The following is a 16501-nucleotide window of genomic DNA, read 5'->3' on the forward strand; positions in this document are numbered from 1 at the left end:
ATTCATGCAGGATAGATTGGTTCTAGGACCCTCAAGGATACCAAGATTCACAAGTAAATAACGTAGTAGCTGCATATAACTTAATAATGACAGGGAAGGATGTTTGTATATGTTCAGCACAGACACAATTTTTTTCCTAATATTTTCAGTCTGTAGTTAGTTGAATCCACAGATCAGAACCTGTGAACACAAGGGCCAAGTGTACTGACTTTTGCAAACACTTCATGGTTTTTAGACTTGTTTAAATCAGACAGTATTTGCCAGGTTGCTGTAAGAGCTCTGAAATAGCCACTAGCAGGTTCAAAATCTTTCATTTGGAAATTTCATTTTCTGGTAACAGATCTCCATGTGTTTTTTTCCTTGGCCTTGCTTCCTGCAGACTTTACTCTTTGACAACACAGAGTTGGATTATCCCTGTCACACCCAACAGATCAGGTCTCATGGGGCCCAGCCTCTGCTAAAGTCACTTGCTCCTGCTCCCTGTGTGATCAAGTGTCAAACAATACGTCTCCTGTGCTTTCTCCCAGGCTGGAAGGTGCAACTAAAGGAAATGAGTCCCTTCCCACAAAGTCAAGTCTGATGTCCCCAGCAGGGTACCCCAGTTGCTCCTCATCACTATCAACCCTTGTCATATTAGCCACTGCAACTTTTCCATGACCTCTGTGACCTTGCCTGACATGACCTTGTCCTAAGCTCTAATTTCAACCCCACTCCATTCACAGGACCACAGGGACACTATGAGGGAGCTTGGATCCTGGAGAAGACAGGATAATATCTCTTCTGGGCTTTGCTCATTTCCTGTCTTTCTCCTACCTTCAGAATATACCCTGGTTCACTGGCTGGGACTGTTCGTTCCTTCCTTTTTTGACACCTCTTTCCATTCAAAACAGTAAACTTGTCCAAAGGGTAGCCCTGTTCTCACTGTTCCAACTTCCTCATCCCCTCTGAAACTGGAGGCCTTTGAAGTCAGACTTTCACCATCAGTCAGATCAGTCACCTCCACCTCTGCAGGAAGACCTGATTACACATGATGCACCCCTTCCCAAGATGGCCTCTCCTCCTCCATCCTCCAGAAAGCTCCCAGCTGCCTGCTGCCCTCATACCTCCAGGGTCCATGCAGTTGAAGAGCTGGAATGCCTCCAAGTCCAACAAAAAAATCAGCTCTTCTGAAAGCCACCCTTGCTCATTAGTCCTTGCCTCCTCCTCATCCCACACACCCCTGCCAAATTAGAAGTCACTTCTGGAACCTCTCAGTTAGGGTTCCAATTCATGGTTCTGAACATTTTCTCCATTGCTCTACCACATCTGCTCTTATCCCCTCCCTCCCTCCTCTTACCAAACTCTACCACCAGAGTAGTCAAGAGGAGCTGGCAGAAGATGTGAGCTCAAGGCATATCTGTCAAAGGAGTGAATCACACCCACAAAACTATATCTAAAGAATATAAAATTCTTAATACAACTTCATGAATTCTGTAAGCAGTTATAGTTGGCCCTCTGTACCTGTGGGCTCTACATCCACGAATTCAACCAACTGGGAATTGAAAATATTGAAAACAAATTTGCATCTGTACTGAACATACACAGACTTTTGTTCATACCACTCACTGTTCTCTAAGCAGTATAATACAACTGTTTGCATAGCATGGTATTATGAGTAATCTACAGATGATTTGAAGTACACAGGAGGATGTGGATAGGTCATAGGCAAATCCTACCCCATTTTACATAAGGGACTTGAGCATCTGGGGATTTTGGTATGGTGGGGCACTGGAACTAAACCCCCATGGATCCAAAGAGTGACTATATTTGGGCTTCAGCATTGGCTAGGCAGTCTGTGACAAAAATGATCCTCTGTTGTATGGTCCTAGATCACAAAAAGCTAATATTCTATTAGAGTTGATAATATATACACACAACTATTGTGAAAACAGTATGTGATTAAGTACAGTGGAATATACAAAAGGCACATTGCAAACCATAAAGCACAATTCAAATATGGATATTTAAAACAATTATTAACATTAAATTATATAAAACAAAGTTAGATAAAAGACAAATAGTGCCTGCAGAGTAACTTACAATTTTGTAAGAAAATTATTCTAGCATAATAATACATTATCCAAAGACTTATAGTATGGTAAGGTCTTTGAAAATGTGAAATAAGATGTCTATGAATTTTATTCTGTGATATGTGTATGTCATTTATTTTTAAGCAGAAAGTACTAAAAATATCTAGCAGCATTTAGAAAATATTTCACACTTGTTTTTAATCATTCCATGAATTTAAAACTAAAAGTATTTAAAAATTAAAATATCCTACATAATGAAGACCAAGTATCTAAATTTCCTCCTTGAAATAAAAGGACTACATACAGAAGGTAGCATTTTACTACATCATTTGGACCAGGGCAGCAAATGGAGTGTAACATATCTATTCAGGAAGGAGCTGCATCATGCAGGGACCGCTCCTCTTTGTCCCTGACAACTATGAAGTCCAATACAGTTGTGGCTATCGGACACATGTGCCAAATAACCCCTCCCCTGAGCTTTCTGCCAGCATTCTTTCATCGCTAGTCATGGGACACTCCCTGAAGCTCCAAGAGTGAACTCTGCCCCTAGCACAGCCCAAACCTCACCCTGGCCAGAGACCCTGAGTCCCTATTGCCCTGGCTGTAGTCTAGGCAGGGCTGGGGAAAGACCAATGTCCATATCTAACTTAGCCTGGCACAGAGGTGTGGCATTAGATCCTGGCCATAAAACTTCTATATCATCCTAATAAAGTGCACTAAATGCTGACTGATGTAACTTTCATATGTTTATGAAGGAAAAGTTCTGGTAGGTGTTATTCTATGCTGTTCTAGTCTTGATTACAGACCCCAGTGTGGATAAACACACTGGACTACTTGTATACTTCTCCCAAAGTATGACAAGAACAAATAAATTTTTTGTACAGAGGACTCGCATGCATTTTTAATTACTATTTTTAAGTTAAAAATAAATGATTATATAGGTGAATTGTTAAAGAAAAATTCAAATGTGCTCCCAAAACAGCCCAGAGGGGATGCCACCCCACCTTGAGTCCTGAGCACAAAGGCCCAGCAGGCCCTGATATTTCCTCACAGCCCAATCAGTCTCTGGCATCTTTGCAAACGACAAGAATTCCAGGCCTTCAGGACCAGAGGACACATTTGAAAATCATCTAAATCTTGTAGAAACTGTACCCTCCAATCCTGAGGTAGGAACATCACCTTCCTTCTCCTTCCTGTCCTCCAAGCTGAATCACAGGTCTTGCACCTGAAACACCAGAGTCCAGATGATTGCCATCCAGGACTGGCCCTAAGAAACACAGTAAACTTGGGGTCCTTGTTCCTTCAGAGCCGTTCTGCCTTCTGTGTGATGCTGTCTCTTATGTTACCTGCAGCTCATGAGATCATGTTCTCTCCTCCCTCTCAACTACCCTAACTGGCCTTTGGTACAGGATCTCCCAAGGTTCTTGTTCACCAGGTATAAATGACGGATAAGACTACACCTCCCCTGGGAGAGCTATGAATTGAAAAGGAAATAGGGATTCATTTTTTCAAGTTCTAAACCCCCACACAGAACTAGGTAGCTGGATGGAAGAAATGGTGGCCTGTTTGTTTTGTTTTCTTTCTGGCTTTATTTTAACAGAAATACAGAAAGGTGGACCACTGGACAGGTGAGGCGAAATGGTCTTGTGAACCACTTGATTCAAGGCTTGTACCTCTGTCTCCTAGAAAATGAAGTCCTTCCTGGGCTACACATCTTTCTTCTCAACCTATTAGGGAGGTCTCTACAAGTTCAGCATCACTTGAGTAAATAATTACCAGGCCAGTTCTTGCTAAATTCAACCCTATTGAAATAGTTCTAAGGTAGATGGCTCAGCTGAATCACTGCTGAAATAAAGTCAGAATGGGTTATTTTATTTTTTAAGCAAGCTTTATGCAGAATGGTCATTTTGAACTTACTTCCTTGAAGCACATAAAAGGACAAAGTTTAATGTAAAGAAAAATTATCCTACTGCACAGCCCTGATTATGAAATGGTACCACTCTCAAAACTGACATGTAAGACAATATTGCTCTCTCTCCTGGATCTTGAATATGAAATAGGAGGTGTGATTTAGGGGGAAATTCCACTTAGAAAGGGACAGAATAGCAGCATGACCTGACCCATCAGAGTCACAGCAGCAAAGCATCTCAGACCTGGCCAAGCACAGCCTCTCAACACACCTTCTGACAATTTACTGGCTCTTTCTATTCTTCCTCACATTCAATTGGATGCTACAAGATGGGTGTGGGGGTCTAAAAAATGAGTATTTTGAATGAACATGATACACACACGATTCATTGCTGTTTTCACTGCTTTTACAAACAGTTAGCAAAAGCTTCTTGAATGATTCCTTTCTTTTTCTTTTTTTCTTTTCTTTTCTTTTTTTTTGAGATGAGGTTTCCCTATGTTGCCCAGGCTGGTCTCAAACTTCTACCCTTCAGAGATTCTCCTACCTCAGCCTCTGAGGCACGTGCCACTGCATCCAGCTGGGAAGATTATTTTCTAATGACATAAAATGTCTTCACTTCAGTTTATATCCATCGGAGAGCATAGAAAGGCAAAACAACCCCAACTCAGAGTTACTTTCTCCTATCACACATTCTCAAAACAAGTCACTTCTGACACCAAATATGTTGCAGAAACACAGAAAGGGTCTTGTGTTTTCTCCTCTGCTCTCATACCAGAATCAACACAGAAGACTTCTGTGACCTTAAAAGATACTGAAATCTCTCCCCACCAGCAAGCAATTCTGCAATGGACTCCAGTTGGGAGTCCTCAGATTCTACCTGGACATGGACTCAGATCCCATAAGGTTGAATCCCCAAAACTGCCCCCTTCCCAGGTGGGTTTGCCCTGCCTCTTCACCAACTGATCAGTCCTCAGGTGCCCACAACCTCCTTCAGGTCCAATTAATTTGCTTAAGTAACCCAGACAACTCAGGGAAATCTTACATTTACCAACTTATTATAAAGGATATTACAAAGATACCAATAAAGAAATACCTAGGGTAAGTGTGGGAAGAAGGGGTGCAGGGCTTCAAAGCTCTCTTCAGGGTGCCACCCTCCAGGAACCTCCCCATGCCCAGTTATCTAGATGGCCCCTCACCATTCCCTGGGCTTTGGTGGAAAATGCACTGTACAGGCCTGATTGCTAATGGCCTGGGAGGAGGAAGAAGCAAGCCTCTCTACTCAGATACTAGGCCTCTCCATTAGTACTCCTTCCTACTGCAGTTTGGATCTTCCAAAGTTTGGATCTTCCAAAGGTGTTAGAGATTAGATCCCTCGAGTGGTGCTGCTGGGCTGTGGTAGGAACTGTAATAGGTAGAACCTAGGGGGTGATTCAAAAGGGCATGCCCTCAACGGGGACTGTAGGACCATGGTCTCCTCTTCTTTCTTCACGTTTCTGCCAGGGTCTGAGTGGCTTAAGTCTGTCTGTCACACTGCCAGGGTCTGAGTGGCTTAAGTCTGTCACAATGTGCTTCCTTGCTACATACCTATAAGCAATGAGGCCAAGCAAACATGGACTAAAACCTCCAGAACTATGGGCCAAAATAAACTTCTTGTTTTTATAAGTTGATTACTTCAGGCATTTGTTATGGCAACAGAAAGCTGACTAACACACCTCCCTCCAGGATATGGGACAAGACTCTTCCGGAATGAGGAGGGTTTTATGGTCTACTTTAAGACAAGAATTTCCTCACAACCAGCAACAAGACATAAGGGCAAGGGAAGATTACAAGCTTGGGGAAGAGAAATGCTAGTGTGTATGGCTTTCCTTCGGACAAGGATTTTGAGCCAAAAATCATGGACAAAACCATATATATACATATATATGTGTGTATATATATATAAATATACATATGTATATATATTCTGATATACGTCATAATATCACAATCCATTTGAATATGATTTAATTTACTCCATTTTTATAAATATGTAAATGAGTAGTTGAAATTTATAGAACTGGAAAACAATTTAATTGCAAGAAAAACTTTTAGTAAAAATTTTGAAAAGCCTCACATAGAACAATGGTGATAGCACAAAAATGTTGCATAGCAATTCAGTTGTTTTTAAGAGATAGTTATTCTGTTTATCTCCAAAGCTAGCAATGTCTCTCAAAAATTTAGTTAGAGGAAATTTTACTACCTTTGTCTCCTGGAAAATAATTTACATTTTCCAAGTTGATTATGGCAAGATCCCAATGGCCTAAGACTTATAAAATATACTGGAATAAACTGGGTTGATTAAGACTCATTCTGAAAATGTCCTCTTTTTTAAAAAGTAAATAGTATTTACTTATCCAAGTCTGCTTTCATACTTATCCAATACATTTAAATCAGGGAGATTTTGAACCAATTTGTATTTCTCTTATCTCTTTGGGCTGCTCTGTGTCATATCCAGATTCATGATGTTCAAGGTCAGGATCTTTGTGAAACATGGAGAATAAGGGAGCAAGTGAGGGAGGCCTGGCCCAGAAGCTGTTCAAAGGGAGACATGAGGACATGCAACTCAAAATGGAATCTTTGCAAAGGAAGGGAATGAGTGAAAACCAGCACAGAAAATAAACACAGAAAATCTGCTGCTGAATCTTAACCATGAAGCATTCCTGGAAATACCTTCTCATCATCGTTTCCACAAGTCATATGCCTGGAAAGATGAAAGTGATTCCATTTTTATATAATGAATCACACCTTCAGTGAGGGCACAGCCAGGAATTCGGAAATGAATTTCTAAATCCTTCAACAATAGATCATCTGAATTATAAAAAAAACAATCCAATGTCACTCCCTCTACTTGTATTTTTCTCAACATAATAAACTTTGTAAGGTCACTTCTCCAAGCAGGGCACACCCACATTTCTTTGTCTCCTCCTTTGTTCCTATGTGAAATCTTCCTTTCATTTTACTTATGCTTCTCAATGAAAGTTTTAATTTATTTTTGTGTCCCGTGAGAAGAATCAATGATAGTCATATTCTAATAACAGATCATATTATACATTCTTGATTTTAAGTGATCAATATCTTGAGCAATGATCAGCAGCTCAATGTCACCTGAATGGCAGAGGTCTAGGGAATGACTGCGAATTAGGATATGTAAACTATACTGAAAGACACCAAGGAATGAATATGTCAGGCTTCTTATTTTCCTGTATACTACAGAGCTGTTTACTCCAGAAGCTCAAAGAAAAAATATACCCAACACTACTAGCTCATAATATTCCAGGGGCAAAGGTGGAATGTTAACCTACTTTGCATTACCCACAGGAAACTGATGGTGATAGAGGATTCTGGACACTTTTTCAGAAGCGTGCCAATTATAAAAGGCACACCCACATCAACCAATTAAGAAAGATCATTCTTAAGTGACCCACAAAGAACGATTCAAGCAAAGCTACTATTGACTTAAAACAGTTAAGATTCATTTAGAATATTGTTTTAAACCAGTTATCGAGTTTTACATACTTCTGTAATAAGCTCCTCAGAGGTAAGGATAATGTCTCTGAATTACACTGAATTTTCAATATTTCATAAAGCACTGCATGGCATGGACAATACAAAGTGTACTTTCCACACTGCTGCATATTTACATCATAGTAACAGGCATGGAGTAGGTAATCCATGTTTTATACACTGAAGAGCTGCCTTTTCAAAGTGACTATTTTAAATTCCTATAAACAATCTATGAGAGTTTCAACTGCTCCACAACCTTACTAACCTTTGTTATTGTCTTTTTTATTAAAGTCATTTTAATGAGTTTAGAGAGGTGCACTTCCTTAATCACTAATGAGACCGAGCAATTTTCCTGTGCTTACTAGCAATTTGGATATGTTTTTTGGGTGAGTATCTGTAGAAGTCCTTCAGCCGTTTTCTCATTGGTTTATCTTTTTACAATGGAGATAAAAGAGTTTTTTTTATATTCCAGATACAGGTCCTTATCACATGTGCTAATAATTTAACCCGTTTTGGGAGCTATCTTTTTACCTTCTGGATGGTATTCCGTGCAGCAAAAAGTTGTTAGTTTTTATGAGTTCCAATTTATTCCTGTTTTCATTAGACAAGGTTGCTCTTGGCATCGTCCTAAATCATAAAAATTTATTCCTGTTTTCTTCTGAGAATTTCCTAATTTTATCTCTTAGATTATGGTCTATGGTCCATTTAAAGTTAATTTTTCTGTTTATTTTCGATAGGGAACACAATTTGGTTTCTCTGAATGTGGATATACAGTTGCCTCAGCACCATCTGTTGCAAAGACTATTCTTGCCCAATAAATATAAGGGTTTATTTTTGGACTCTCAATTATGTTCCATTGTCTCTGTCTGTCTCTATGTCTAGATATACTCTCTTGATTATTGTAGCTCTGTATAAAGTTTTTAAATCAGGAAGTCTCAAACTTTGCTCTTTTCAAGATTATTTTCACAGTCTCTTGCATTTCCACATGACTTTTAGGATCATGATACCAAGCTCTGTGGAAGACTTCACTGCAGTTATTTGAAAGAATATTCTCAAATGTGTTATCAACTTTGTATAGCTCACTGTTTCTGTTTGGTGTCACCTTTATGATTTCCTTTTTTCAGTTTTGATACTATCTTGTTTCCTGCACATGCAAAAAAAAATGTGGGGTTCAAAATTAAAACTACATAAGAAATCTCACCCCTATTTTTATGTTAGATACTCCTCCACAGACCCCTATCATTTCTTTCTTGTTTGTTCTGCTAAGGAAAGCAACTGTGTTTTTATTTCTATTTTTCCTTATTCCTTGCCCCCACAAAAGAAAATACACCATAGACCATTTCCATGTGCTGTTTTCATATGAACAGTTAACAGAAATCACTCTATGTTACCTAATCATGATTTTTCCTTTTCATTTTTATGACTGATGTAATTTTAGAAGGTAAAATGAGACTGTGAACATTTTTTTGGTACAAAAGGATAGGAAAAGAAGCATATGACATTTGGTGATTGAACTGTAGTCCTGCCATTGCAGAATTAGATGTTATCTGTGTTAAATCACGTACTAATGCAAACGATACACGAAAATACATTATTCACTTACAACAAACAGACAAACAAAAAATATCTCTAACATCTACTCAGGAACTTGAACCAAATAAAAAATTGGCCAAGCTTCACAGAAAATCCTAATAATACCCCCATACAACCCTGTATCATCTTCTTTCACCTTCTATTCCCTTCTTTCATCTTGTTTGAGGCAACCAAGTGACTCCTTCAACACTAATACTCTTCTAGATCTGATGCTGAAACTACTGGTGCCTAGAATTTTCTAGAAAGTGGCCTGCTGGGTTCTTTTGAGTCCCTTGACCAAGAGGAACTGATCTCAATAACCCTTGGCCCTTTCAAAAGCATGTGGCTGCCATTTGACAATGTGGAGGAGGGGACTGTACCAGGCAAAAGCACCAACTCTTGGGAGGCTGAGCTCATTCTATTTCGTTTCCTCACAGTCTTGCTCAGACCTCAGCACAGTGCTTGACAAATGTGGTTGATTCACTGGTGTCTTACTCCTTGGGTAATGTATAAAAGTTCTCACTGTATTTTAAAAGCCATGCCCTATAATGTACTCTAATTTCTATGTATCCTTCCCCACTTAATTTAAAAGTACTTCATCAAGCTGTTAGCCAAATATATATTTCTTAAAACTACTAATAAGAAACTAAATCACAGGGTTCTCATGAAGCCTGAATTAATCTGAATATTTCATTCTATTTCCGACCCTGCTATTTAGAATATGTCAGATTCTTTTTCCTAAAAATAAATATTCCAAGTGCATAATGTAATTAGAAGAGGGATCATCCTTGCTACCTCATACAGCTGTTGTGAGAATAAAATGAGAAAATATCTGTCAGACAGCCTGGGATACTGTGGGGTGCATGGTAACACCCAGTCGTTCTGTGTGGACTTTCCCACATCATGTTCAGAGAAAGAATCAAAAAGTCACACTGAAGCCTTTCGTGTGTAGACTCTTTTTTTTTTACAAGGTTATTATTGGACAGTCATGTGAAATAGCATCATCTACAGAGCAACTATTCATAGGTAGACCAGTTGCTTCATTCTCATGGCAAGTTCATTTACACAGAAGAAGCTCTTGATCTCGAAGGAGCTTGGAGTAGAACAGAAGTTTGGCCATACAAGGGCTCACCCATGAAAGAGAACAAACAAAAAGACTGAGCGAATTCTAGGAATGACCGGTGGATTTACTAAAGAAAATCCACTTGTTTAGATCCACTTCCTGCTGATAAGTACAAGGCTCTACAGGTCCTATGGTGTAGAAAAGGGGGAATGGCACTAAATCATAGCTGCTGTGAACCAGGCACTTGATATAAGTCATCCCGTGACATTCTGATCACTCATTGAGGTGAGAAGAACTATCCCCATATAACCTCCAGAGGTTGCCTCCCCTGGCCACAGACATTCAGCTGACCTGCCAAGACTGCAGCCCATTCTCTGTTGTGTCTCTGGATCCCTGTAGAGAGGGAGAGGCTTACTTTGTCAGGGTGTGGCCATGATGTGAACAATGGCCTGGACCCCATGGTCAGCATGTGCAGCCATCTCCCTCCAAGGGGCTGGTGGCTATTTTTACTCCATGCTCTAACACACTCATGGTTAGAAAGCATTCTGAATCATGCTCTGAAAAGCTATGTGGCTTAGCAGAGACTCCAGGATTTCGGTCATGGCAACTGTGTACTGAGTTCCCAGCACAAAGCCAGGAGTGTTCCCAGGCAGCAAGCCCAAAACCCTTCCTTTAAATTGACTCTGCGTCATATCACCCTGGGTATTTTATCAGACAAGAACAAATTAGCATTCTCACTCTATATATACTTGAGGAGCAAACTAAATCAAGGATTGAAGGCAAGGCACAAAAGGACCGGCCATGAAATTCCCTGCAGGAGCCCCCTCCGGCCATTCTATTCCCAGGATCTTTTGAAAGCTAACTCCCAGTGCCACAAGCAAGCCATTGTGTGTCAGAAAAGGCCACTGTTGGGGCCTTTCAGCACACACAATAACTCGTAGGCAGGGTCCAATTTTAGAACTTGATGGAGAGCAATGACTGCACCAACATGGGTCTGCGATTTTGTTGAGAAGCCAGACTCCCCAAGAAAAGTGATGCAGAAGCTGGCAGCTGGCAGGACTGTTGCTGGGGGATCACTATGCACTTTTAGTTACCCAGATGATCCTCCTGTGTGCACTCTCTGCAGCACGCAGATGGAGTTGCACGCGATCTTTACACAAGGATCCTCCAGGAGGCAGGGCCAGTTCCACCCTCACTGTTGACTAGTGAGGAAAGGAAGCCCAGCCCAGAAGCTATGTGACTTGATGAAGGTCTCCAACTGGTTAAGTGATGACAGGTGCTCTAATGAGAAGGTTGATTACTTCACTACATTGTTAAACTCAAAAACATTTCCTGTCCAACAGCCTGCTTCCCTGAGTTATCGCTTCAGGTAAATTCCACTTTTTCTATACATGGGAATTTACCTACAGGGCAGAGTTAAGGTTTCCTTGACTAATTTTACTTGTTATTATATTGTATATGATACAGATAAGATTTTCAGAGTGACTGAGAAATTCCAGAAGAGCAGAACCTAAACAAGTCCAGTAGAAGCTTAGTGTCTGGTGACACATCCCTTTCAGGTCACAATAAAGAGGAGAAGCACCACCAGATTCAACCCTCACATGTCCCAAGGTTAAAATGCCAATGTCCTGGAGAAACACACTGCGTAGGCCCTGGCAGTAAGGGCATGGTAAGAAGGAAATATGTTGTTCAGCTGAAATATACTGCATTTATTTGCTAATTCAAAAATTACTTTCCCTAGAAATAATATGGCTGTTTTTGAAATACACTTTTTATAACTAGAAGCAATACTTTGCTTAATTAAGATGAGCGACAATTTATTATCCTAAACAAATTGAGAGCTTGTAATTATTTGGAAGAGTACAAGTCTTCCCTTCAAAGTTAAAACCATATAGTATTTTTAAACGCCTAAAACAAATTATAAAATGGCTTTCATGGATCTTATTTATAGAACAATCAAATATCTAAAGTTGGCATTGAAAATGAAAACAGAGAAAGATTATGGGGTGTTTATTCGCTCACTTAGAAGACATTTGCTAATTCTTTTCTATGGCCCAGTCTCTGGAATAGACTTAGATAAGCACAAATGAAGATGACTGGTCCCATCCTGGGCAACTTGTAGGAATGCATATAAACAAACACACTGTGGAAAGGCTCAGGATAAATGCTCCCAGAGCTCAAGATAAGGGCCAGGATGCTTTCTACCTCAGGAAGAGAGTGGTAGCCTCAGGACACTGCCAGTTGAGATAACGGGTGATGAAAGAGCATAGATGGGCATGTGCATCAAGTGGAGGGAAGAGGGTTTCTAAGAAAAGAAGATGGGGATGGTCACGGGCACGTGACCAGCTTGGATTGCAGGGATGCTACAGCTGGGGACTGACCGTGTGCAGCTGGGTCTGTGGGGAGGGATGTGGGGATGAGGAAACAAAGTCAGGACCCAGAGATGAGAGAAAACCCACTGAACACTCTGGGCAGAGAAATTATATCATTCATTAGTATTTAGCCATGACTTCTCTGGAAGCACGAGAGGGTGGGCTCAAAGCACATCTTGCCTTTCTTTTATGAGAGCAGCTCATGAACTAGAAAAACTTCAAACCCACTTCCACACTGCTGCTCACCTCTCCTATCCTACCTTATGCAGTCTCCACAAAGACTGTGACTGCCTTCCCACCCCTCATGCCTGCCAAGCTCAGCCGCACCCCAGGACACTTGTGCCTGCTGTCCCACACCCTAGCAGCAAGGCTCACTCCTCTCTTCACTGTGTCCCATGTACAAAGACAACCCCCAAAGAGCAGTCATCGTATCTCTCTTCCAATCCATTTATTTCCTGAAACCGCATTCTATGTTTGTTTAAATATTTACTATATGCCCCACCAGAACATATCACATCAGGGTTGGGGGTGACCATGTCTGTCATGTTTATGGCTCCATTCCCAGGTGTACAAGGTTGGTGAGACTAGGATTGAAAAGCAACTGCAGAAGTCCACAACGCCAATGGAGACTTTGTCTGAACTGAGCACACTGCTGTGTGATGAGATATCAAGTGGAAGAGTTGATGTCTAAATGAAGAAAGGAAACCCAGATGACCTCCTCACTTGCCAGCGAGTGTGGCAGGACCCCATTTGTCAAGCCCAGTTTGGAGTTAGCTCAATGTAGATTCCTGGATGGTACTATTTAGAGACATGTTGGAAGGGTAAATCCTAAGCTGCTCAGAGGACAGGTGAGGAGAGAGAGCTAGAGGTGACAGTGGGAGACCATCAAAGTCTTGGGAACAACGACTCTACTGGCCATACTCACTTTCAGACTAGACTGGACATATCCTCTGCTGCTTCACCTGGTGTCCTTCCACTGAGAGCAATGCCTTGCCCAAGGCTCATGGCAGGAAGTGCTGTCTGACAGCAAGCCCTGCCCTCCTGGGAGGCCACATGCCCTGGGAAGAACATAAAGCATAAGAACAGAAGCTGGGTGAGGAGCAAGCGTGGGGAACCCCAATAGCTTCAGTGTGAGAATAAAAGTCTTCAAAGCAGTCTGAGAGGGCCTTGACCAAGGAGGTCAGAAGAGGAACTCTGAAGGAAAGAAGAGTCATTGGAATCAAAAGTAAGTAGAAAAAAAGTTGTACTGACAGTGTCACGGTGAGTGGCACTCAGGACTTAGTGTGACAATGATGGCCAACAACTTTGCTAGGAAGGGCCATGCATGAGGATGTTGGTGGAAGGCAGAAGTAGAGAAACTGTGCCAAGTCAAGCCAAGCACTGTGCCCAGGCACCAACCAGGCACTGAGGTGACTGCCTCATCTTAATCACTGTCATACCAACTTTGGAGAAAAAAGCAAGGTCACTGAAGTGATAAATATATATTCAGACACAATAGTAAAACCTTAACAAGCAGCTGGGGCAGCATCTATTCAATAGCTCTGAGGGGGCAAGTGCTGGGACACAATGGCAAAGGTGACCCTCCCTCTTGGGACTCATTATCCCACAGAGCAGGGCTGAAGTGGGTGCCAGGAGCCCCAAAAGAAGATCACTAGGCCACAGAGGAACCAGCAAGTCTTCAGAGGAGCCTGAAAACATGCTCAGGTGGGAGGAGAAGAGACTTGGGCTACATCTGGAAAAAGGAGTTAAGAGTTCCACCCAATAGGCTGGGGCAAAGCAAGACCAAATCAATCAGAACTTACATGTCAGGAGAGAAATCTCGGCACTTGAGGTCTCAACAGCAAGGTTCTTAGTAATAGCAGAGAATCATGGGATTACTTCCAGAGGGCAACCCCTGGAGAAGTTCCTAACCGTGAACATCATCTGTCATCTGTGCTCCACTGGGGCACAGGGTAAAATGCCTGCTCCAGCCCAGCACTGCTGTGAGCACACACCACACGGCTGGTGAAGTCTGGGGTGAAGCCCACAGACCCATATTCTAATGTGCTCCCAGGGTTGCTGCACGTGGGTAGCGCTGTGACAGAAAGAGGGGGCAAATGAATGGTTTTAAGCAAGGTCCTGGAAGGTCAGAGGGATGTGATTCAAAATGTGTTCTTGGCAGCGAGTGGGGGATCAATGACAAAGTATGAGGCTCCAAGCACAGAAATCAGAGAAGCTTTCAGGAGCCCAGGAAAGAGCTGGCAAGGGCCTGGCCTAAGAATCAAGGCTTCACAAATGGGCACAGGGTGGACCACATGCAACAGTGAGTCCAACACAACCTCCAGGAATCTGCGGGGTGGATGCTGAGGTATATGGAGTCTTGTACCAAGACAGGGCGATGGAGGCAGAGGGGGAAGTTTAGAGAATGTGAGAGCTCAGTGGGACATGCAAATGACAATTCCTTCCTCTCCCAGCATGACCTGGTCCCTGACAATCATTCCCTGATCCTACTGTGCTCTATGTGTGTCACATTCACCAAGTCACTTCACCTTGTAGGTTACAAGGAGGGCAGAATCGATTTCCGAGGCCTCTCCAAGTCCTGGTTTGGAATCTTAACAGCTCTAGGCCCTGCTGCTACTACAGAATCCATTCCCCACAGTGGGTTCCAGCCTTTCCTAGGAGAATGGCCCATGCCAGCCACCCCAAATAGGATCTCAAATTAGTCATGTGGTTGAGACTTCATAGATTATTCTGAGGCTCAAAGATTAAGGGAGTCAATGACAGAACCAAGTTGGCAGGGATAAGTTCACAATGGTAACCATAACTTCTTCATAGACAAGAAAAAAAAAAAAAAATTGGTAGGTGATGAGCAGACAAAAGCCCCTCGTGTTAAACTGCAGACCCCACACGTCAGTGCTTTCAGTTGAAATTTCAATCCCTGTGAAGATTAAGAGCTCCCAGGTGGGGCTGTGGAGTTCACTGATTTCACCACTGGCCTGCCTGACTGCAAGTTCAAGGGCTGACAGGCAAGGCCTGGGAGAAAGAACCAGCCAGACCAGTCCTGTTGGATTGTACTGCCGACGGTGACACAATCCTAATGTCACTGAACACCTTTTTGGCAACTACCAAACATTTCATAATGATCCCTCTACAAAAGTAGTTGACATAAGGAGTATTATCCCCATTTCAAAGGAAAACAGTTACTGTCGATGGAACGCTAACGTAAGTTTGGAGCTATGGTAGGCACATAAACACAGTGTCTCACTCTGTTTTCATGACAGCCCACGAGGGAGGTGCTATTATTCTATTTTTGCAAAAAAAAAAAAAAAAAAAATGAAATTGAGACTTAGATTAAGTAACTGTCAAAAGAAAACATACTCAGTAAGGGATGGAACCAGGACTCTAACAGGTCTGTCTCAGCTCAGTTACCATAAGATGCTAATTGCAAATAAAATATAGTGTAATTTTTTAAAAGCAATAACATTTGACGCAAAAAGAACCAGATGCTTTAACTGTACATTAAGTTGGTGACATCAAAACACTCCAAGTGGGGTGGAAGCAAATGAGTATAGGATGAAACAAAAAAACGTAAAGACTCACAGAGGGTTGCTTTTACATACATGTGTGTGAAACTAAATTTCATATCTATAATGAAATGCTCCATAAATAAACTATAGAAATCAAAGAAACCTTTAGTTCCACAAATAAATTGTAGGAATCACGTCCTACCTTCCTTCCAGTCCCAGAATGTCTAGGAGACCTCTTGGGCCTCAGCAGATTAATCACAGTATTATTTCTATCGTGAGGTCCTTCTAAAGGGGCATGTGACAGCAGCCCAGGGTTGGACAACACACAGCAGCACTTCTAAGGCCCCACTAAAGAAAATCCAACAAGGAGAACTTCAGAGGCATTTCTTACTCTTTTTCCAAGTTCCCAGTCCTCAGGTTAATATGGCATTTGTATCCCCATCCCAGTATACGGACACTGAACACAA

General features: G+C 41.7%; 1 protein-coding gene across 11 annotated transcripts in view; it reads right to left on the bottom strand.

The window, feature by feature from the left end:
- The window catches only part of COBL (cordon-bleu WH2 repeat protein), a 264580-nt gene that overhangs the window by 203559 nt on the left and 44520 nt on the right, over positions 1-16501 (bottom strand). The window lies entirely within an intron of this gene.

This window comes from Sciurus vulgaris (genome assembly GCF_902686455.1).
Source record: "Sciurus vulgaris genome assembly, chromosome: 8".
NCBI classification, from domain to species: domain Eukaryota; kingdom Metazoa; phylum Chordata; class Mammalia; order Rodentia; family Sciuridae; genus Sciurus; species Sciurus vulgaris.